Below are 23,967 nucleotides of genomic sequence, written 5' to 3' on the forward strand. Positions count from 1 at the left end.
CTTCCCCCTCCCCCGCCGGCTTTCTGGACAATGACTCTTGTATAAGCCAAGGAGGGCGTTTTCAGCACAAAAAAATGTGCTGAAAATCTCGGTTTATACACAAGTATATACGGTATACAAAAAAGTCACAGAGAAAAAAGCAGAGATGTTTACCTGCAGAAGCCTCCAACCAAATGCACCAGCAGGGCGCAGCGAACCCGATAAATGATGGCAAACACGCAGGCGCAAAAAATACCGATGAAACAACCACTTTCAATCCAGTGTTGGCTGTTTGACATTAGTGCACAAAAAGATAAGAGATACTAGTCTGTATATGGCATAATTTACACAAGCAATGCAGAGCATCTGGTTTACAGCCTATTAGTAACGCACATACAGGTGGGCCGCCCAGTGCTACAAAATGCATGCTGTTTGAACAAAGGCCAATAGTTTACTGAACTATCTTGGTCCGACTGCACCCTGCAAGATAAAGTGCAAAAAGAAAACCACATATAAATGTATGTAAGGTATTAGTTTATATTGGGGCCTCAATACGTAAGCTGGCAACCCACGTCAAGGGTCCTTACAATTTGCCAGTCCTAACGCTAAACATTGAGTAAAAGCTCACCGACACAAAAAGAGGATTTAAAAATCCTCAAAAAAATTCAAAAAAGTCACAGAGAAAAAAGCAGAGATGTTTTTTTTCTCTGTTTTTTTTCTCTGACTTTTTTTTTTCTCTGTGACTTTTTTTTCTCTGACTTTTTTGAATTTTTTGGAGGATTTTTAAATCCTCTTTTTGTGTCGGTGAGTATATACGGTATACAGTATATTTTTCCTGAAATGCAAAGGAAATGTGTCATCTTTAACTTTAGGCCTTTTAGAGATCATTTCATCTTCAACTTGCTTAACTGTTCACAATAACAGTAATTTTGACCAGGGGTGCCCAAACTTTTACAAGCCAATATACACCATGTCGTATACACCCAGTATAAATTCAAACCTCTGTCTCTATCCATCTAGTTACAGCAGCACAGGTGGTCAGTGTGGGGGGTACGGGATAAACCTTATGGCCAGATCTTGTGGACTACTGCTTGTTTGCAATTTTTAGTCACATAAACAGTGCCTTGCAGCAGTCTCCTGGACAAATATTGTGTTGAGGCTGGGTGGGTGTAGCAAGTTGAAGCAGTGGATGGAGTGGAAGGGGTTTAGATGGAATTACAAGGACTAACACAGGCGTGCTGATGGGGAAATGCAATGAGGATCCTGAAGAAGTGATGGCTGTAAACTACAGAGCTGGTGTTAGGGGTCAGGAAGTGAAGTAAAAAGGCATAAAACATGAAACTTAGCAGAAAAGGTATATGAGGGTGCTTAGGGGATTTATGCTTTGGCTTTCATGGCAAAAATAGCAAGTGAGTTAGAGTAATGGACAACCCCTTTAAGCTGTCTTTGAAACCATTGAGGATGCCCACTGTGATTCGATGAAATTTTCAATCATTTTTCAGTCTGATCTAGGACTTTGAATTTGATGGAGGCTCAGGATATGCTACCTACAAAAATACATAGGCCCCGATTCATCAGTGTTTATACATAAAACACGTTGAAAACTATGGAATTTTTTTTGTGGAATGTGAAGTTGCATGAGACTTCTGTAATTTTCAAGCCACTTTTGGCCAGCACCACCAAAGTCAGTGGTATGGGTGTGTCAATGCCCTCCTGACAAATTGTTCAAAAGTGGAGGTGTGCATTAATCCGGAAATCTTACTTCAGTGCCTGACTGGAGTAACATTTCTGGTGATGTCCTTAAAGGGTATATCTGGTACTTTATCAAAAAATGTATCTAAGCACTAACAGGTATTTGCACCTTAACTGCCTCTTGTGCACTGTGCCGTTCTTCAACACAGTGCAGTCACAGACCGCTCCTGCCGGGTGTTCAGCTGCCTCTGCTGATGCGATGGGGCGTGACTTCTGACGTCATTCTGATTGACAGCCAAGTCTCCCAGTTAGACAGAGGGCATTTAGCTGTCAATCAGAATGATGTCAGAAGTACCAACCCGTCGACAAAGCAGAGCGGAAGAGAAGCCTCCGCCATGTAGACGTGACATTAGCGGAAGCTTCTGCATCCCGGACGAGCACTGTGCCGGGGAAGAACGGCGCCAAGCACAACAGGCATGCAAGTTGCAATTACCTGCCTGTTAGTGCTTAGGTACTTATTTTTTGTTACATCCCAGATACCTCCTTTAATGAATTTAGCACATTAATTATCTCATTCCAATCATTATGACTTACATACAAAACGCCAGTTTTAATGAATGGGGGCCAGGTGCCCTTATAATCTTGAAAGTTAACTTAATTCCTTCATCTACCGTAATTAAAATGTGTTCTAGAATTGCCAAAAGTTAAATATTCTAAAAGTATGTTTATCCTGTGGTCCCTATAATATTTGTAGGCATTTTAGGCCTTTGGCTAATAGTACTTAGAAGAGGAACTATTAAGGAAGTGTATATGTGAAAGGCAAATGTTCATAAGTTACACCGTTCTTGTCTTGACAAGTTCTGGAATATTAAGGATTTCAAGGCTGATGCTTTACAGGAGCCACTTTAGTAAATGAACATTCCCTTTAAACAGCAGATAAAAAATGTTAGTGCAAGGGCTTGAGGTCGGTGTGTAATCCGGGGATTAATTTAGTACCAAAGAGAGAGGATCTCTGTTTTTCAATCGTGAGATCATCACTTGAAGGAATCTTGCTGATGAAACCCATGGTGTTATTACTGGTGCAGGAAATGAGAGGGATGGTGTCTGACAACTTCCTCCTGACTACACACGATACATAGACTAAATTTGCCAATTTTTACAATCTACCTTCTAAATACTTACCCCTTCAGGAGTCATAACATTTTTATTTTTTCATCGTAATTTGGAATGACACAGTTAATTTTATCTTAAAGGGGTTGTCCTGGTTTTCCACAAAAGTCTGCAGTCACAATTCGCTTGTATTGAGCGAGGCCACCCACGTCTAGTCAGAATATGTCCAGGAGTATGCATATTGCAGTTACTTAACTGCCCAGTCTCGCCAGTGGCACTGGAGAATCCTGACAGCATGTACTATGCACGACGTGAGGATTCACAATGGCTGCAGACTTTCGTACCAGACGTGGACAACTCCTTTAAAATGTACGGGAAAACGTAGTAAAAAAATTACAAGTAGGGTTAAATGGTGAAAAAAAAAAATGCAATTCTGCCCTTCATTTTTTAAGTTTTGGTTTTACAGTGGTAAGAATATAAAAATGACTTGTCAGTATAATTCTCCAGGTCAGTATGGTTACAATGATACCAAATGTTTTTTTGTATTTAAAAGGTGGGGAAAAAATCAGACTTTAGTAAAAAAAAAAAGATTGGTTTTATGTCACCATATTTGCGTTAGGCGGACATTTTCATTGATACCATTTTGGGGCTCATATGATGTTTTGATTGCGTTTTACTATGTATATATATATTGTGCTAAGGTGACAGAAAAAAAAGCACATTTCTGGTGTTTCCAATTATTTTCTACATGAGGTTTTAACCGCACTGGCTAATTAGTTTTTGATTTTGATAGACTGGACGTTTATGATACCTCATGTTTATTTTTTTTATTGCTTTAGATTTAACCCCTACACCCCCAGAGCTTTTTTCGGTTTTGCGCTTTTGTCTTTCGCTCCCCTTCATCCCAGAGCCATATCTTTTTTATTTTTCCGTCAATATGGCCATGTGAGGGCTTATTTTTTGTGGGACGAGTTGCACATTTGAATGACACCATTAGTTTTACCATGCCATGTACTACAAAACGGGCAACAAATTCCAAGTGCGGTGAAATTGCAAAAGTGCAATCCCACACTTGTTTTTTGCTTGGGTTTTTTGCTAGGTTAACTAAATGATAAAACTTCTCCAGGTCATTACAAGTTCATAGACACCAAACATGTCTAGGTTATTTTTTATCTAAGTGGTGAAAAAAAATTCCAAACTTTGCTAAAAAAAAAAAAATGCGCAATTTTCCTAGACCTGTTGCGTCTTAATTTTTTGAGATCTCGGGTTGGGTGAGGGCTTATTTTTTGCGTGCCGAGCTGATGTTTTTAATTATACCATTTTGGTTCAGATAAGTTCTTTTGATTGCCCATTATTACATTTTAATGCAATGTGGCGGCGACCAAAAAGACGGAATTCTGGCATTTTGAATTTTTTTCTTGCTACGCCATTTAGCGATCAGGTTAATTCTTTTTTTTTTTTATAGATCGGGAGATTCTGGATGCTGCGATACCAAATATGTGTAGGTTTGATTTTTTTTATTATTATTGTTTTATTTTGAATGGGGCGATAGGGGGATGATTTAAACTTTTATATATTTTTTATTTTTTTCTTATTTTTTAAAACTTTTTTTTTTTAACTTCTGCCATGCTTCAGTAGCCTCCCTGCGAGGCTAAAAGCTGGCATAGCCTGATTGGCTCTGCTACATAGGAGTGATGCTCAGATCGTTCCTATGTAGTAGAATTACAGCATTGCTATGAACACCGACCACAGGGTGGTGCTCACAGCAATCTGGCATCAACAACCATAGAGGTCTTCAGGAGACCTCTGGTTGTTATGTCAATGCACCGATGACCCCCCGATCACATTTCTGGCCCGATGACCAGAAGCACTTTTAACCCCTTTACCCCCAAGGGTGGTTTGCACGTTAATGACCGGGCCAATTTTTACAATTCTGACCACTGTCCCTTTATGAGGTTATAACTCTGGAACGCTTCAATGGATCCTGGTGATTCTGACATTGTTTTCTCATGACATATTGTACTTCATGACAATGGTAAAAATTATTTGATAGTACCTGCGTTTATTTGTGAAAAAAACAGAAATTTGGCGAAAATTATGAAAATTTCGCAATTTTCCAACTTTGAATTTTTATGCAATTAAATCACAGAGATATGTCACACAAAATACTTAATAAGTAACATTTCCCACATGTCTACTTTACATCAGCACAATTTTGGAACCAAAATTTTTTTTTGTTAGGGAGTTATAAGGGTTAAAAGTTGACCAGCAATTTCTCATTTCTACAACACCATTTTATTTTAGGGACCACATCTCATTTGAAGTCATTTTTAGGGGTCTATATGATAGAAAATACCCAAGTGTGACACCATTCTAAAAACTACACCCCTCAAGGTGCTCAAAACCATATTCAAGAAGTTTATTAACCCTTCTGGTGCTTCACAGGAATTTTTTGAATGTTTAAATAAAAATGAACATTTAACTTTTTTTCACAAAAAATGTAATTCAGCTCCAATTTGTTTTATTTTACCAAGGGTAACAGGAGAAAATGGACCCCAAACATTGTTGTACAATTTGTCCTGAGTATGCCAATACCCCACATGTGGGGGTAAACCACTGTTTGGGCGCATGGCAGAGCTCGGAAGCGAAGGAGTGCCATTTGACTTTTCAATGCAAAATTGACTGGAATTGAGATGGGACGCCATGTTTCATTTGGAGAGCCCCTGATGTGGCTAAACATTGAAACCCCCCACAAGTGACACCATTTTGGAAAGTAGACCCCCTAAGGAACTTATCTAGAGGTGTGGTGAGCACTTTGACCCAACAAGGGCTTCACAGAAGTTTATAATGTAGAACCGTAAAAATAAAAAATCATATTTTTTCACAAAAAATTATCTTTTCGCCCCCAATTTTTTATTTTCCCAAGGGTAAGAGAAGAAATTGGACCCCAAAAGTTGTTGTACAATTTGTCCTGAGTACGCTGATAGCCCATATGTGGGGGTAAACCACTGTTTGGGCGGATGGGAGAGCTCGGAAGGGAAGGAGCGCCGTTTGACTTTTCAATGCAAAATTGACAGGAATTGAGATGGGACGTCATGTTGCGTTTGAAGAGCCACTGATGTGCCTAAACATTGAAACCCCCACAAGTGACACCATTTTGGAAAGTAGACCCCCTAAGGAACTTATCTAGAGGTGTGGTGAGCACTTTGACCCACCAAGTGCTTCACAGAAGTTTATAATGTAGAACCGTAAAAATAAAAAATCATATTTTTTCACAAAAATTATCTTTTTGCCCCCAATTTTTTATTTTCCCAAGGGTAAGAGAAGAAATTGGACCCCAAAAGTTGTTGTACAATTTGTCCTGAGTACGCTGATAGCCCATATGTGGGGGTAAACCACTGTTTGGGCGGATGGGAGAGCTCGGAAGGGAAGGAGCGCCGTTTGACTTTTCAATGCAAAATTGACAGGAATTGAGATGGGACGTCATGTTGCGTTTGAAGAGCCACTGATGTGCCTAAACATTGAAACCCCCCACAAGTGACACCATTTTGGAAAGTAGACCCCCTAAGGAACTTATCTAGAGGTGTGGTGAGCACTTTGACCCACCAAGTGCTTCACAGAAGTTTATAATGCAGAGCCGTAAAAATAAAACAAAATTTTTTTCCCACAAAAATTATTTTTTTAGCCCCCAGTTTTGTATTTTCCTGAGGGTAACAGGAGAAATTGGACCCCAAAATTTGTTGCCCAATTTGTCCTGAGTGCGATGATACACCATATGTGGGGGGAACCACTGTTTGGGCACATGGGAGGGCTCAGAAGGGAAGGAGTGCCATTTGAATGCAGACTTAGATGGAATGGTCTGCAGGTGTCACATTGCGTTTGCAGAGCCCCTAATGTACCTAAACAGTAGAAACCCCCCACAAGTGACACCATTTTGGAAAGTAGACCCCCTTAGGAACTTATCTAGATGTGTGCTGAGCGCTTTGACCCACCAAGGGCTTCACAGAAGTTTATAATGGAGAGCCGTAAAAATAAAACAAAAATTTTCCCACAAAAATTATTTTTTAGCCCCCAGTTTTGTATTTTCCCGAGGGTAACAGGAGAAATTCGACCCCACAATTTGTTGTCCAATTTGTCCTGAGTGCGCTGATACCCCATATGTGGGGGGGAACCACTGTTTGGGCGCATGGGAGGGCTCGGAAGGGAAGGAGCTCCATTTGGAATGAGGACTTAGATGGAATGGTCTGCAGGTGTCACATTGCATTTGCAGAGCCCCTAATGTACCTAAACAGTAGAAACCTCCCACAAGTGACACCATTTTGGAAACTAGACCCCCTAAGGAACTCATCTAGATGTGTTGTGATAGCTTTGAACCCCCAAGTGTTTCACTACAGTTTGTAACGCAGAGCCGTGAAAATTAAAAAGAAAAATCTTTCCCCCCAAAATTATTTTTTAGCCCCCAGTTTTGTATTTTCCCGAGGGTAAGAGGAGAAATTCGACCCCAAAAGTTGTTGTCCAATTTGTCCTGAGTACGCTGATACCCCGTATGTTGGGGGAAACCACCGTTTGAGCGCATGGCAGAGCTCGGAAGGGAAGGAGCGCCATTTGGAATGCAGACTTAGATGGAATGGTCTGCAGACGTCACATTGCGTTTGCAGAACCCCTAATGTACCTAAACAGTAGAAACCCCCCACAAGTGACCCCATATTGGAAACTAGACCCCCCAGGGAACTAATCTAGATGTGTTGTGAGAACTTTGAACCCCCAAGTGTTTCACTACAGTTTATAACGCAGAGCCGTGAAAATAAAAAATCCTTTTTTTTCCCACAAAAAATATGTTTTAGCCCCGAGTTTTGTATTTTCCCAAGGGTAGCAGGAGAAATTGGACCCCAAAAGTTGTTGTCCTATTTGTCCTGAGTACGCTGATACCCCATATGTTGGGGTAAACCCCTGTTTGGGCACACGGGAGAGCTCGGAAGGGAAGAAGCACTGTTTTACTTTTTCAACGCAGAATTGGCTGGAATTGAGATCGGACGCCATGTCGCGTTTGGAGAGCCCCTGATGTGCCTAAACAGTGGAAACCCCCCAATTATAACTGAAACCCTAATCCAAACACATCCCTAACCTTAATCCCAACAGTAACCCTAACCACACCTCTAACCCTGACACACCCCTAACCCTAATCCCAACCCTATTCCCAACCGTAAATGTAATCTAAACCCTAACTGTAACTTTAGCCCCAACCCAAACTGTAGCCCTAGCCCTAACCCTAGCCCTAACCCTAATCCTAACCCTAGCCCTAACCCTAACCCTAGCCCTAACCCTAGCCCTAGCCCTAACCCTAGCCCTAACCCTAGCCCTAACCCTAATCCTAACCCTAGCCCTAGCCCTAACCCTAGCCCTAACCCTAGCCCTAACCCTAGCCCTAACTCTAACCCTAGCCCTAATGGGAAAATGGAAATAAATACATTTTTTTAATTTTTCCCTAACTAAGGGGGTGATGAAGGGGGGTTTGATTTACTTTTATAGCGGGTTTTTTAGCGGATTTTTATGATTGGCAGCCGTCACACACTGAAAGACGCTTTTTATTGCAAAAAATATTTTTTGCGTTACCACATTTTGAGAGCTATAATTTTTCTATATTTTGGTCCACAGAGTCATGTGAGGTCTTGTTTTTTGCGGGACGAGTTGATGTTTTTATTGGTAACATTTTCGGGCACGTGACATTTTTTGATCGCTTTTTATTCCGATTTTTGTGAGGCAGAATGACCAAAAACCAGCTATTCATGAATTTCTTTTGGGGTAGGCGTTTATACCGTTCCGCGTTTGGTAAAATTGATGAAGCAGTTTTATTCTTCGGGTCAGTACGATTACAGCGACACCTCATTTATATCATTTTTTTATGTTTTGGCGCTTTTATACGATAAAAACTATTTTATAGAAAAAATAATTATTTTTGCATCGCTTTATTCTCAGGACTATAACTTTTTTATTTTTTTGCTGATGATGCTGTATGGCGGCTCGTTTTTTGCGGGACAAGATGACGTTTTCAGCGGTACCATGGTTAGTTATATGTGTCTTTTTGATCGCGTGTTATTCCACTTTTTGTTCGGCGGTATGATAATAAAGCGTTGTTTTTTGCCCCTTTTTTTTTTTTTTTTTTCTCTTACGGTGTTTACTGAAGGGGTTAACTAGTGGGCCAGTTTTATAGGTCGGGTCGTTACGGACGCGGCGATACTAAATATGTGTACTTTTATTGTTTTTTTTTTTTAATTTAGATAAAGAAATGTATTTATGGGAATAATATTTTTTTTTTTTTTTCATTATTTTGGAATATTTTTTTTTATTTTTTTTTTACACATTTGAAATTTTTTTTTTTTACTTTTTTACTTTGTCCCAGGGGGGGACATCACAGATTAGTGATCTGACAGTTTGCACAGCACTCTGTCAGATCACTGATCTGACATGCAGCGCTGCAGCCTTCACAGTGCCTGCTCTGAGCAGGCTCTGTGAAGCCACCTCCCTCCCTGCAGGACCCGGATCCGCGGCCATCTTGGATCCGGGGCTGGAGGGAGCAGGGAGGGAGGTGAGACCCTCGCAGCAACGCGATCACATCGCGTTGCTGCGGGGGGCTCAGGGAAGCCCGCAGGGAGCCCCCTCCCTGCGCGGTGCTTCCCTGTACCTCTGGCACATCGCGATCATCTTTGATCGCGGTGTGCCGGGGGTTAATGTGCCGGGGGCGGTCCGTGACCGCTCCTGGCACATAGTGCCGGATGTCAGCTGCGATAAACAGCTGAAACCCGGCCGCGATCGGCGGCGCTCCCCCCGTGAGCGCTGCCGATCGCATATGACGTACTATTGCGTCCTTGGGAAGCAAAGCCCACCCCACATGGACGCAATAGTACGTCTAATGGCAGAAAGGGGTTAAATACCGCTGTCAGCATTTGACAGTGGCATTTAACTAGTTAATAGTGGCAGGTGGATCGCGATTCCACCCGCCGCTATTGCGGGCACATGTCAGCTGTACAAAGCAGCTGAGATGTTCCGGCTTTGATGCGGGCTCACCGCAAGAGCCCGCATCAAAGCAGGGGATCTGCCATCGGACGTAATATTCAGTCCGATGGCAGAAAGGGGTTAATATGGGGTGATTAAAATGTTAAAAAACTTTTTCTTTGGACTTGTCTTAAAAAGAGCTACATGTCCACTGTGGTAGATCGGCTCAATCAGCTGCACACGGAGGTAGACACGGGTACACTGCGGCTTTAAGAACTTCCTTGTGTTTATTGTAGGCAGCATAAACCCAGGTGTGGCAAAGGAAATACAGCTCTCTGGGCAAAACAGGAAAACAAAATAAAATGGTGGCAGAACAAACACAGTCCTTCTGTGAGCGGGGTCCCTCCCGCTCACGGCTGTCAGAACACACACTGTTCAGTTTCTCAAGTCCATGCAGCACTTTCCTGGAGTGCTCCTTCTCCAGGTGAACACAGTGAACACTGAGAGATTTTCTCTTCAGCCATTTAAGCCCAGACCATGTGAGTCCTCCACCACATGACTGATCACATAACTGTGACCTCACCATGATCCTGCTCTCCCCCACTCTCCCACCTGCTCTATGTCCCCCTAAAAACCAGCCCAAAACATAACTTAACCCTCGCAACACTTACTGTGCTGGAGGAAATACAACACTAGATTTTATATCGCTGACGCCATTAGGCGTAGTGAATCATATCTCCCCTCTATTACATTACCAGTGACTCTGTCACACCACATAAATAGTTTGGGGTGTGAAATCCTGCCAACAGGCTCCCTTTAATGATGCATGTCACTTGAACTATTTTAGTAATGCAGTTTTGGGGCTTTTTTTCAGTTAGTAAATCCATGTCATGTTTGCAGTTAGTGAGAATACCTCGCACTGTACGCTACATTGTTACCCTTGTACAAAGACTTGTAGATTTACTTAAAGCACTGACTCAAGATAGGTTTCTGTCTTGGATTAGGTCGCTTGCACTAATGCATTATGGATTTATTATTTATTGATGGCAGAAAAAACTAGGTCAAATTTTGGAACTGAAAAATATTGGATGCTTTTCATTCACTGACCGGTAGAGGCCTTCTGAACATAACTAGTTAAAACAAACAAGTATATTAGAAAGTTTCAGAACTTCATTATACAAGGTAAATTTAATTCTCAGAAACTGTAAACTATGATTGGATATAAACATTTTAACTTGCCTTTGCCAGAGTTTACTGAGTTTGTAATGGTGAAAAAGACAGATGAGCAATGTTCGGAAAACGATATGGCACATTCAGATTCATGATCGGAAACAAGCAAATTTTCATAAAATCGAAAAAAATGTTAACATTCAGTAGAAGTGCTAGAAAATATTTTTAGCACTTTGGCTAGGATAGTGGTGGTGTATGATGAGCGTGGGTCAAGTGTTTGATGTGGGGAGAGCTCAGGAGCGGCGGGCTTGTAACCTTTTTTTTTTTTTACTATCTGTGTCCACTCTGTGACTAGCCAATCAGGGCGCAGGAAACATCGACAATGTCCAGACACAACGGCTTGTGTCATTGGCTGCTGATATCACAAGTCCCTCTCTATATAAAGAGCAGACATCTTGTTTTACTCCATTTTGTTAGTATAACAGCTCAGAGAGGCTGCTCCTGACACTAGATCTGGGTACTGATAGATTTTACCTAGTTAGCTAGGCTGTCGTTTCTAAGTCAGATGGTTTAGATAGCTAATGTCCTGTGTGGCTGTGAAATCGACCTTCCAGCAGATTTTTTTTTCTTGCAGTTAGTGAGGTCCACAGACAAAACCAGAAGAACACATGTCCTACAATTGTGCTCCATGCATAAGTAGGCCTCGCAAAATCAATTTATTTCAGTTGCTAACGTGATTCAGCAAGGCATCTGTCACCTTGTCATTTAGTGGCAGTGAATATCATCTTTGTGCAGAGCTGTTGCAGATTAAAACAAAACTTTATTTTCTGTTGATAAACGTGATACAACACTAGAGATGAGCGAATTTGCTCGGGTTCCCTCTTATTCAGCAAGCTGCAGAGGGATCGCGCCAGCCAATCAGTTGATCGGCGCCGCAGCTGCATGTGTTGCGGCTGTGTCACAGTCACGACACATGCATGGAGAGCCCAACAAACAGGCTGATCCAGGAAGCCAAGTTCCCTCTGCAGCATGCTGAATAAATAGGAACCTGAGCAAATTCACTCCTCTCTATACAACACACCATATCACACCTTGTAATTTAGTGGTAGTAAGGCTGTGTGCACACGTTCAGGATTTTTCACAGTTTTTCGCTATAAAAACACAAAAAAAAGCGAAAAAAAAGCATACATTAAGCATCCTATTATTAGAATGCAATCCGCAATTTTTGTGCACATGTTGCGTTTTTTCCGCGGCGGAATCGCATTCTGGAAAAAAACGGAGCATGTTCATACTTTGTGCGGAATCGCTGGGATTCCGCACACATAGGAATGCATTGATCCGCTTACTTTCTGCATGTGGCTATGCCCACCATGCAGGAAGTAAGCTGATCATGTGCGGTTAGTACCCAGGGTGGAGGAGAGGAGACTCTCCGCCAGGCCCTGGGAATCATATACCTGAAAAAAAAAAGAATTAAAATAAAAAATTGTGATATTCTCACCTTCTGGCGGCCCCGGCAGCCTTCCCGCTCCTCACGATGCTCCCGTTCCCAGGGATGTTTTGCGGCAATGACCTGTGATGACTTAGCGGTCTCGCTTGATGCTACGTCATCTGGGGTCACTGCCGCAAGCCATTACTGGGAACGGGAGCATCGTGAGGAGCGGGAAGGCTGCCGGGCCGCAGGAAGGTGATAATATCACGATTTTTTTTTATTATTATTTTTAACATTAGATCTTTTTACCATTGATGCTGCATAGGCAGCATTAATAGTAAAGAGTTGGTCACACTTGTCAACCTGTCAACCAAATTTCCAAGGGATGCTACAGATCGCTTGGAAAACGCTTGCATTCTGCTAGCTAATTACGCTTGTAAAACGCTAGTGTTTAGCAGGAAAACGTATGCCAATTCCGCATGCGCTTTACCCGCGGCACAGTTGCGGAATTGCCGCGGAAATTTCTGCGGCATTTCCGGATATGTGCACATAGCCTTAAATTCATCTTTGTGCAGAGATGTTGCAGAGTAAAAAAAAATACATCTTTTTCAGTTGCTAACTTGATTCAGCACGCCATATCTCACCTTGTCATTTAGTGGCTGTGAAATTCAGCTATGTGCAGAGCTGATGCAGAGTAAAAAAAAAATATTTTTTTTTCTGTGACAAACGTGATACAGCAGGCTAGATCTGAGGTTGAAATTGTTTGTAGCATACAGTTGTGCGCAAAAGTTTACCAGCGGAATTTTTGCTTTCTTGGCCTTTTTCAGAGAATATGAATGACACCAAATCTTTTTCTCCACTCATGGTTAGTGGTTGGGTGAAGCCATTTATTGTCAGACTACTGTGTTTTCTCTTTTAAAATCATAATGACAACCCAAAACATCCAAATGAGTCCTGTATTTCAGCTGATGTAATTTGTGGGTTTTTCTTTGCATCCTGAACAATTTTCCTGGTAGTTGTGGATAACATGTTTGTTGGTCTACCTGACTGTTGTTTTGTTTTTTACAGAGCCCCTGATTTTCCATTTGTTAATCACAGTTTGAATGCTGCTGACTGGCATTATCAATTCCTTGGAGATCTTTGTATCCCTTTCCTGTTTTATACAGTTCAACTACCTTTTCCCATATATCCGTTGACAATTCTTTTGCTTTCCATATGACTCACAATCCAGAAACGTGACTTGATGAAAGATGCAAGAGTCTGTCTGGATCCCAGAAATTCACTCAGCTTTTATGCACACACTGATTTCAAGCAAACAGGTCACAGGTGAAGATGTTACCTTTAGAAGCCATTCAAACTCATTTGTGTCAACTTCTGTGCATGCTATCAGGCCAAAATCACCAGGGTATATGTTACACCAGGTTGTGGCGCTGCCCCAAGTTCTGGTCCCTCACCCGCCCCTGCTCCTGAGGTTGCCCCTGTACCTCTGTGAGGTTCCAGTCAGGATCCTCGCTCTCTGTCTGTCCCTCGGTGTCCTGCCGCTGCTTCTCTCCTCCACACTTCCTGGCATGCTGCCAGCAGGCCTCCAGGGAGAATGCTTAGCACACGCGCGCACTTACCTCCAGGCTCTTAAAGGGACAGCACACATTTTTTGAAAATTCCAATTAACCAATGGCAGCACACTGATTACTACTTCTGGCCCCTCCATCATATGGAGGGTGCCGGAGCAACAATTATCTACTCTTGCTATTTCCGGTTCTGTTCCTGTTCTGTCTGCGCTGTTATAGCATTCCGTTTTGCACTCTGCTTATACTGTTTGTTTCTGCAGAATATCAGTGACCAGTGGTTCAGCTGTCCGAAGATGACACCTGTACCTTTATACTCAAGTGCCATCCTGTTCCACCACTCACCATTCGAACCTCTGGACAACGCTAAAGGTGCTGGAGCCAGCTTCCTCCCATCTACCTGGAATCTGACATCGCTCGCCAGAGCCAGCTTCATATCTCATACCCGATGTCCGCCTATCAGCTCCACCATATCTGTTATATTTGTTTATTTGTTTGTCCCGCTGGGACAGGTGCCACGTGTCTGGGGTCTAACTGGAGGTAGCACCTGTGTCCCCCAGGTATTCCATTCTGGTCCTGTTCGAGGGATCTTACTAGTTACGCCCCCTTCGGAGCTCCCCAGACCGAGGTTCCACTCTAAATATAAAAGATGAATGTGAACTTAATCACCTGTGCCTCTGCTTCCATTTGTTACAGTATATGAACTTTTGATCAGGTTAATTTGGATGTTTTGGGTTGTCATTATGATTTAAAAAGAGAAAAAACAGTAGTTTAACAATAAACGGCTTCACCCAACCACTAATCATGAGTGGAGAAAAAGTTTTGCTGTTATCATTCATATTCTTTGAAAAAAGGCCAAGAAAGCAAAAATTCTGCCTAGGTATGTAAACTTTTGAGCCAAACTCTATATTCTATTGTACACCATACAGGCCTCATCCACACTGAAACAATTTTTTCTTCTGTTGCTAACATAATACAGTAGGGGAGATCTCACTTTGAAATTGTAATAGCATATATTCTTTGTTATACAGGCCTCATCCACACTGGAACAATTCTTTCTTTTGTTACTAACATAATACAGTAGGTGAGATCTCACTTTGAAAGTGTTTGGAGCATATCTTCTATGTTATACAGGCCTCATTCCCACTAAAAAAACAAACTTTCTTCTGTTACTAACATGATTTAGCACACCATATTTTACATTGTCATTTAGTGCTACTGAAATTAAGTTGTGTGCAGAGCTGATGCAGAGTAAAAAAAATCTATTTTTTATTACTAATTTTGTGCTCTTACCACACCATCTGAGCAACATGACTGGGAAAAAGCGAGGTCGTGATGGAAGGGGCAATAGGCATGGTGTTCAAGGTGTACATGGTGTAGGAGGTACAACTTTTGTTACAGGACTGGCTACTTCACTCCCTTTCTTTGACAGACGCTCAGCAGTGTGCCTTGTTGATGAGGGCCAGAGAGAGCATGTGCTCAAGTGGATGGCAAGTGCAGTTTCAAGTGGTCTCTCCTCTTCCTCCACCTCAACATCACACACAGTGCAGTCCACAGATGTGGCACCCCAATTACCTTTGCTTCTCGCCACGTCACAACTCTACAACAGATTATGGACCATAGATGAGTGAGTCTGCAGAGGGGTGACTTTCAGGGCGAGGAATGGGATGACACAGAGGATGATGATGAGGTTGTAGATCCCACCTGGCGTGAGCACAGAGGGACGCAGCTGAATAGGTCATCTGAGGAGGTGGTGGAGGAGGAAGATGAGGTGGTTACATTGCACCAAACGGCACACACATGGAGTGATGCAACCACAATGAGCACTGCATCCTCAGCTACAACTATGGCTGTGACCAGCAGCATTCGTGGGTCTGCAGCTCGCAGGAGTGGCAAGAGATGCCTAGCCTGGGCCTTTTTTGACACCGCAAAGGATGAGCCAACTCACGTTATCTGCCTACTTTGCAAAATAAAAACCACGTAGAGGGAAAAAGTGCAATAATTTGACTACTACAGGTGTGTACAGGATTTGGGAATGTTTAGCTTGCAAAAAAAAAGACTGAGAGGAGACTTAATAGCTGTCTACAAATATCTCAAGGGCTGTTACATTGTAGAAGGATCATCTTTATTCTCATTTGCACAAGGAAAGACTAGAAGCAATGGGATGAAACTGAATGGGAGGAGACACAGATTAGATATTAGAAAAACTTTTTGACAGGGTGATCAATGAGTGGAATAGGCTGCCACGAGAGGTGGTGAAGTCTTCAAACAGAGGCTGGACAGACATCTGTCTGGGATGATTTAGTGAATCCTGTTTTGAGCTGGGCGTTGGACCAGATGACTCAGGAGGTCCCTTCCAACTCTACCATTCTCTAATTCTATTATTCTCACAAAATTAAAATATCATCAAATTGGGAGCGTGGCCTGGACTCCGAGCGGTGCGGACGTGTGTGCGGTGAGCTCCTCAGGGCTCACTAAAGCTAACGCCGGTAACTACCGACAACCGGCCAGGAACCTCGGAGTTCTGCAGCCCTATGGCCCGCACTGCCGGGTGAACGTACCTGAGGGGTCCCGGCTCCGGTGGACGCTGCAGCGCTCCCACAAAGAGAAGCCATTGCTGCCCACCGGCTGGAGTGAGGAGCCGGAGAGGGATCGCCGCTCTGACCGAGCAGCCGAAGAGGAGGAGACAGAAGTGCCGACGCCGTGGTCGGCGCTACAGACCTGGGCGCACCCCGGGAAGGTCCGGTTGAGTGAGGGAGTGACGGCGGAGCAGGAGGGAGACTGCCTGTAACTGCAGCGGTGGCCATCTTGATCCCAGAGCGCCAGGGAGACACGCAGTTCGCGGCCCTGGACGCCGGTATAGCTCCCCCACTCCCCTCCTCCTGTGTCCCCGCACATTTAATCCACCTGCTGCGGCCTTACCTATTTGCTGAGGAGGACCTGGATCTATCTCCAGCGGAGCAGTGGGGCCTCTGGAGCGCTCTCCTTCTCTGGGGACTCTTTTTTGGCGCCAAACGCCGCCATCTTGCCGCCCAGCAGACTTTGAGGCAGTAACCTACCCTCTGCTGAGACATAACAGCACCGGTACTGCGCGGCACCTGGGAGGCATCAGGCCACATCTCTACACCGGGTGGAGGTCGCATTGGGGGAGGGAAACCTGCCGATGAGGGATAAGGTAGCTTGATGTAGCTGCTCCTGCCTCACATGCCCTCCCGTGACCACTTATAACCTTATAAAGTCCATATATATATATGGGCAAGTCCAAAAAGCGTGCCGGACAATCTCTGGATAATAAAGCGCTCACAGAAGATATGGATCGCTTTCTTACTACAAAAAATCCACAACGCAATACCAGATCCATGTCTTCCAAGATCCCTGGGGAATGCTCCTCTTCTCAGGACTCCTTAGCCTCCCACGGCTCGCCTGATAGAGCAACAGAAGATGGGGACGATACTCCTGAATTCTCAGATGACTTAACTATCCACGATATTGGTAAATTTATCAGAACTCTCCCCACTAAAAATGATCTGGAGACATTCGCCCGCAGAATTGAAAACTCTTATAAGAAAGAACTGCAGGTTCTAAAATCAGAATTCACCTCTAGGGTGGAGGATGTGGAGAAATCCCAGGAACTCATCTTGCAGGAACTAGAAACCCACAGAGAGGTGATTACTAGCCAAGCCATGAGATTGGAGGACATGGTAACTGGGCTGGAGGATCTGGAGAACCGTAACAGACGAAACAACATCAGAATCCGTGGCCTCCCGGAATCTGTGAGCCCTTCCGAGCTGGACATGACGGTACAAAAACTATTCCTTGAGATCTTAAATGACAAGAGGGAGGGTTCCATAGAATTTGACCGGATCCACAGAGCACTTGGGCCTAAACCAGGGGTGTCAAACTGTATTCCTCGAGGGCCGCAAACCATGCGTGTTTTCAAGATGTCCTTAGCATTGCACAAGGTGCTGCAATCATTATGTGTGTAGGTAATTAAATTATCACCTGTGCAGTACAAGGAAATCCTAAAAACATGACCTGTTTGCAGCCCTCGAGGAATGCAGTTTGACACCCCTGGCCTAAACCATCATCAGAACTAAGGCCTAGAGATGTCATCTGCAGAATACACTATTATAAAGTCAAAGAATCCATCATGATCGCAGCCAAACAAAAGGGTACCATTACCTTTCGCGGAACCCAGATCCTAATACTCTCGGACCTGTCTAGACGGACCTTGCAGCTGAGAAGGGCCCTGAGACCACTTTTATCTCTTCTAAAGGAAAAAGACATTCCTTACAAGTGGAGATTCCCATTCCAGCTAATAGCTTTCAAGGGAGGGAAAACAGCAACTTTTCGCAATCTGGGTGACTTGGCCACCTTCTTGGGAACCTTTGAATTACCTTTAACGGATCTCCCTGATTGGCCGAGATCCCCCCAGCTCCCAGACATCCCACCGAGATGGTTGAAGGCTCAGCATGCCAAACAGCACAAGAAAAATGGCTCTGCTTCTTGCCAGACCTGAGGGGGTTCTCATACTCTCCCTTCTGTTCCTAGAGTATAATAACCTACATATATACTCCCCGATGGGTTTACTTAACCCTTGATCCGGTACACACCGGGTTTGCCCGTGTTTAATAATATGGGCAATTTTTAACCAAGTGGACTGCATGACTTGTGATTTGTTAAAGATTAGGAGGTCTAATTACCCCCGCAATAGTTTGCATTTTTAGTAAGATCTTAAAGTTAATTTTAGTGGGGTAAGATGTTGGATAATCTTGACAGACCTTAACCAATGTTTTCTTTGATGGTCATTACTTGCTTAGGCCGCGAGGGTGGCGGGGGGGGGGAGGGTCTGGACCTCACCCTCGGCTGTTTTTCACCCCAAATGATGTGTCTGGTGGACTATCGTTACACCATCGCATCACGATTTCCGCTTAAAGATGTATATATACTATGCGCTAAATTTTTCTTTTTTTTCTTCTAAATCTGTTTGTTTTCTGTTCTTTTCCCGTCTCTTTCCTGTCCCTTTCCCAATCCCCCTACCTATTCCCAACTCTGGAACTGCATATTACAATCCGAGGAATCCGGTGTCCGTTCTCATATAATCAATCATTCAAACAACGCCTTGATTATAGCTGGAGTTAAATTTTGTTCCCTTAATGCCAAGGGGTTAAACATTCCAGAAAAAAGAAAGCAGATCTTTTACTCCAATCATAAGCAACGTGTCCTGGTCCTGCTACTTCAGGAGACGCACTTTAAATCTGGTGTGACCCCTAAGTGCACATCTTTTTACCCGAAGTGGTACCATAGCACAAACCCTCACGCCATGTCCAGGGGAGTCTCGGTGGGTTTTCATAAGTCCTTCCTCCCAGAGGTCCTTGACTCGGTGATTGATATGGAGGGGAGATTTATCTTCTTGAAGTTGGCTTGGAGATCTCGTGAACTAATTTTGGCGAATGTCTATTTCCCTAACCAGGACCAGCAGAAATTCGGCTATTCGTGCAAAAAAGCTTCTAGAGAAGTTTGCGGGTGATTCGCCGATCATTCTTGGAGGAGACTTTAACCTTCCGATGAATCCTCTTGTCGATGTGTCGACGGGTAAGTCCTCTTACTCCCTGTCCTCCATTAAAAAAGTAAGAAAGCAGATGAGCGATCTTTGCCAGGTTGACGTGTGGAGGGCTCTCCATCCAGATGAGAGGGATTATAGCTTTTATTCACGGGTACATTCCACTTATAGTAGGATCGACTATTTTTTGTGTCCCACTCCTTACTGGACCTGGGGGTGGGGGCGGAGGTGGGGTCGGTGTTGTGGTCTGACCATGCTCCCATTTATTTCTCAATACAATTAGATCCCTCTGCGAAAACTATGTTCTCTTGGCGACTAAATGAGAATTTACTACAAGACCCGATATGCGTTTCAGAGATTAAACGATCTATCGAGGGTTTTGTGGTGGACCATGCTGTGGACCCCACGTCTCCTTCAATAAATTGGGAGGCCTTAAAGAGTGTCCTGAGGGGTGTCCTTATCTCACAGGGTGCCCGCCTTAAGATTTGCATTGCAGAGATAGCTGACCTCTCCCAGATTTCTAAACTCGAGACACAGCATAAACAGGATCTCTCCCCGCTCACCCTGTCCAATCTATCTACAGCTAGGCAAAAGTTACTCACAATATTAGATCAGAAATCCCGCTGCCTTAGGGAGAGAACTAGGAGCCGTTTCTACCATCTACCGTAAGTAATAAAAGTGGCAAATTTCTGGCAAGGGCTCTACACCCACGGGTTCCGCAAACATTTATACCCTCCATAAGAAATGCCAAGGGCAAACTTGCCCATTGTATATGGGATATACTATACAGCTTCTACGACTATTATAATACCCTATATAACATAAAGAGTCAGATCTCCCGGCCCACTCACTTCATAACAAAATCAAAACCTATATACAACTATCCAAGTTGCCCACTGTTCCAGAGGAGATATTGGGGAGTCTGGAGGAGGACTTCTCTTTGGAGGAGGTTACCTCTGTAATTGGGGACCTGAAGCTGGGTAAGAGTCTTGGCCCAGATGGTTACACCGCGGGATTCTACAAACAGTTCACGGATCTGTTGGGCGCTCCATTTCTAGCCGCGTGTAATTTTGTGGCATCGGGGGGATCCTTCCCTCCACAAGCCTTAGCAGCTCATATAATGGTTATCCCGAAGCGAGAGAAAGATCCCCCGCTCTGTAGCAGTTATCGCCCTATCTCGCTCATCAATATCGATGTTAAAATATATGCCAAAATGATCGCTAAAAGAATGGGGGGTCTCTTGCCCCATCTGATTAATCAGGACCAGGTGGGTTTTGTTCCAGGGAGGGAGGCAAGGGACAACACCATAAGGGCTACCTCCCTGATAGACAGAGCTAACAGGACCAGGGATCCCATGTGTATATTCTCAGTCGACGCCGAAAAGGCTTTTGACAGGGTGGGGTGGGAGTTCCTGCACCAAACCTTGGAGGGTATCGGATTAGGAGCGAAAACTCTAAGGAGTATTATGGCCCTTTATGAATCGCCCTCTGCACAGATTAAAGTCAATGGCTCTTTGTCAGATCTCTTGCTTATTCGAAATGGCACGAGACAGGGGTTCCCTCTCTCCCCCTTGCTTTATGTACTGACTATGGAGCACTTGGCCAACGCGATCCGTAACAACTCATCTATAAAAGGGGTGAAGATCCTCTCAGAAGACCACAAGCTGGCACTTTTCGCTGACGATGTGCTCATGTTTATTACCTCCCCCATAACCACTTTGCCCAATATCCTATCGGAACTGAATCGCTTTGGTCAACTGAGTAATTTTAAAATTAACTCTCATAAATCCGAAATATTAAATATATCATTACCACCCTCTCTTGCCTCCTAGTTACACTCTTTCCCGTTTAAATGGCGTGCGGATTCCCTTAGATACCTAGGCATAAACCTAACTTCAAAAACGTCACAGTTATACGAGGCCAATCATAAAATAGCCCTTCGTAGAGTAGAGCTTGACCTGGAGAGATGGAATAAATTGCATTTATCCTGGCTTGGGAGGATCAACACTATAAAGATGGACCTACTACCACATCTCCTTTATTTTTTCCAGACTATTCCAATGGTCTTACCCGCTTCCTTTTTCTCCAGGCTCAAGACAATAATCACAAGATATGTGTGGTCGGGTAGACGCCCTCGCTTGTCGTACCAACTATTGAGCAGACCTAAACAAAAGGGAGGATTGAGTCTTCCCAATTTCCTATTCTACAATTATGCCTCTCTCGGAACTTGCCTTTTAGATCTTTATCATCAGATTCATAAAAAAATGGGTGGATTTAGAATCAGAAATACTAACAATCCCAAGGCAAGCATTTGGCGGAGGGGGGATGCGAAGGATCAGAGGGAGGGTCTGCCCTATCTCACAAGACACTTGACCCTCTTTGTTAAACATAATAATCAAAAGCTAAACATCTCGTCCGTACCGGGCCCCTTGACCCCGATTTTTGACAATCCAGACTTTCCAGCAGGCCTAGATAAAGTTATGTTCCTACATAAACACAGGGATAGCCATCCAATAGTATATGACTATATAACCCAATCTGATATTAAATCTGTGCAGTCCCTTTTTGGAGGGTAGGGACCTCCCCCCGCCTCGTGGTTCTTTTATGAACAAATTAGAAGCTATATTATTAAAATATCCAAACAGGTAGATTTGTTTAGACCTCTCACTCCCTTTGAGTTGGCTTGCCTGGATGGAGACCCTCCGACACGTACGGTTTCACTCCCCTACAGGATGTTTCAGGAGCACCAGATGTCTACGTCTGATCCTCCGGCTTTCTTCTCGAGGTGGGAAAACGGCTTGCATAAACCATTAACAATGGAGGACAGGGATAAGAGTCTCCTCTTCACGTTTCGATCTTCATTATGTGCAGACTTTCAAGAGGGAAGTTATAAACTGTTGACTCGATGGTATAGATGTCCAGACAGTGTTCACGTTATGTTTCCTTCTACCCCAGACACATGTTGGAGATGTTGGAAGGAGAAGGGTTTGTATGCTCATATCTGGTGGCCCTGCCTGCCCATAAGGGGGTTCTGGGAGGCTGTTTTTGCTCTGTTCAATGGACTGTCCATTCATAGGGTTTGTCCTACGATGGAGGTGGCTTTGCTGTCTATTTGTGATCTCTCTATAGCCAAATATATGAAAAGCCTTCTTAGACATTTTTTGACAGCTGCACGCAATCTAATACCTCGTTATTGGAAACAATCAGACTCCCCTTCAAAATCTGAATTTGTGGCGGAGCTGAACCGCCTCCTTCGTATGGAACAGTTGGTTGGCCAGGATACCGGAACCTGAGATAAAGTTTTGAGAGTCTGGACCCCCTGGTTGGTGTTCAGGGAAACTGAGGAGCTTAATGTCTGGCTTGGTTGATCTACTAGGGTGCTATTGGGTTTTTGTATGTATGTTCATTTCAGGTAGTGGAACACACTTAAATACTAACTAGCAACTGAGTTGGACAAGACACCGGAGACCTTGTCCTCTTTCCCCACCCCATCTTCTTTTTCCCTCCCTCTCTTTCCTCTAACGTTCTACTTCTTCTATTAATTATAATGTTGGCTTAATTCATACCAAAGTTAATATAAAGGGACATCCTGGTTACTCTTATCCCAGCATTAACTAACCTCAATCAATAGAGCGGGTCCTGGAGAATTAGACTTATAGTGGTCAGGACTATTATTGCCCAAAGCAATAGACCACTTCACAGTCGAAGGGAAGACGTATCTAGGCCCATTATCTAGAATGTGATCACTGTTCGCGGACTCTCCTCTGTAAAGTCTCTAAAATAGCGCTCTATATACCCAAGGAGACAAAGAAGCCTTTTTGCAGGCTGATTTTGAATACTTTATTATTCTTCTATGTATCACAATACTTGACTGTGTTGGGAGTACCTGATATGTTTCTGATTGTTATTATTTTGCCTTGCAAAGTTCTGTTACATGCAAATTCTTTCAATAAACTTGATTTACACAAAAAAATATCAAAATGTTAATTTATTTCAGTTTTTCAATACAAAAAGTGAACCTCCTACATTATATAGAGTTATTACAAACAGAGTGATCTATTTCAAGTGTTTATTTCTGTTAATGTTGATGATTATTTTCTTCACTGTATATATTGGATCCACAGTACCTGTTGGTGGCTTCCATAGTTTTGACGGGGCTGTTGGGTTCGGGCAGCGTCTCAGAACTTCAGGCTGCTGCCAGTAACAGGTGATTGGCGGCGGTGACAGGTGTCGTACCCCCACCAATCAACTATTGATGGCCTATCCTAACGATAGGGAAACAAACGTTAGGATAGGCCATCAATACCTGATCAGTGGGAGTGCGACACCTGGCTGATCAACTGTTACCAGAGCAAAGTTCTCAGATACTGTTGACTGTTGGAACACAGCAGCACCATAATTTCTATAGTGGCTACGGCTGGATATATAATACATATAATGGTGGCTCCATAGTACCCAGTTGCAGCT

The sequence above is a fragment of the Ranitomeya imitator genome, chromosome 6 (genome assembly GCF_032444005.1).
Source record: "Ranitomeya imitator isolate aRanImi1 chromosome 6, aRanImi1.pri, whole genome shotgun sequence".
Lineage (NCBI taxonomy): Eukaryota > Metazoa > Chordata > Amphibia > Anura > Dendrobatidae > Ranitomeya > Ranitomeya imitator.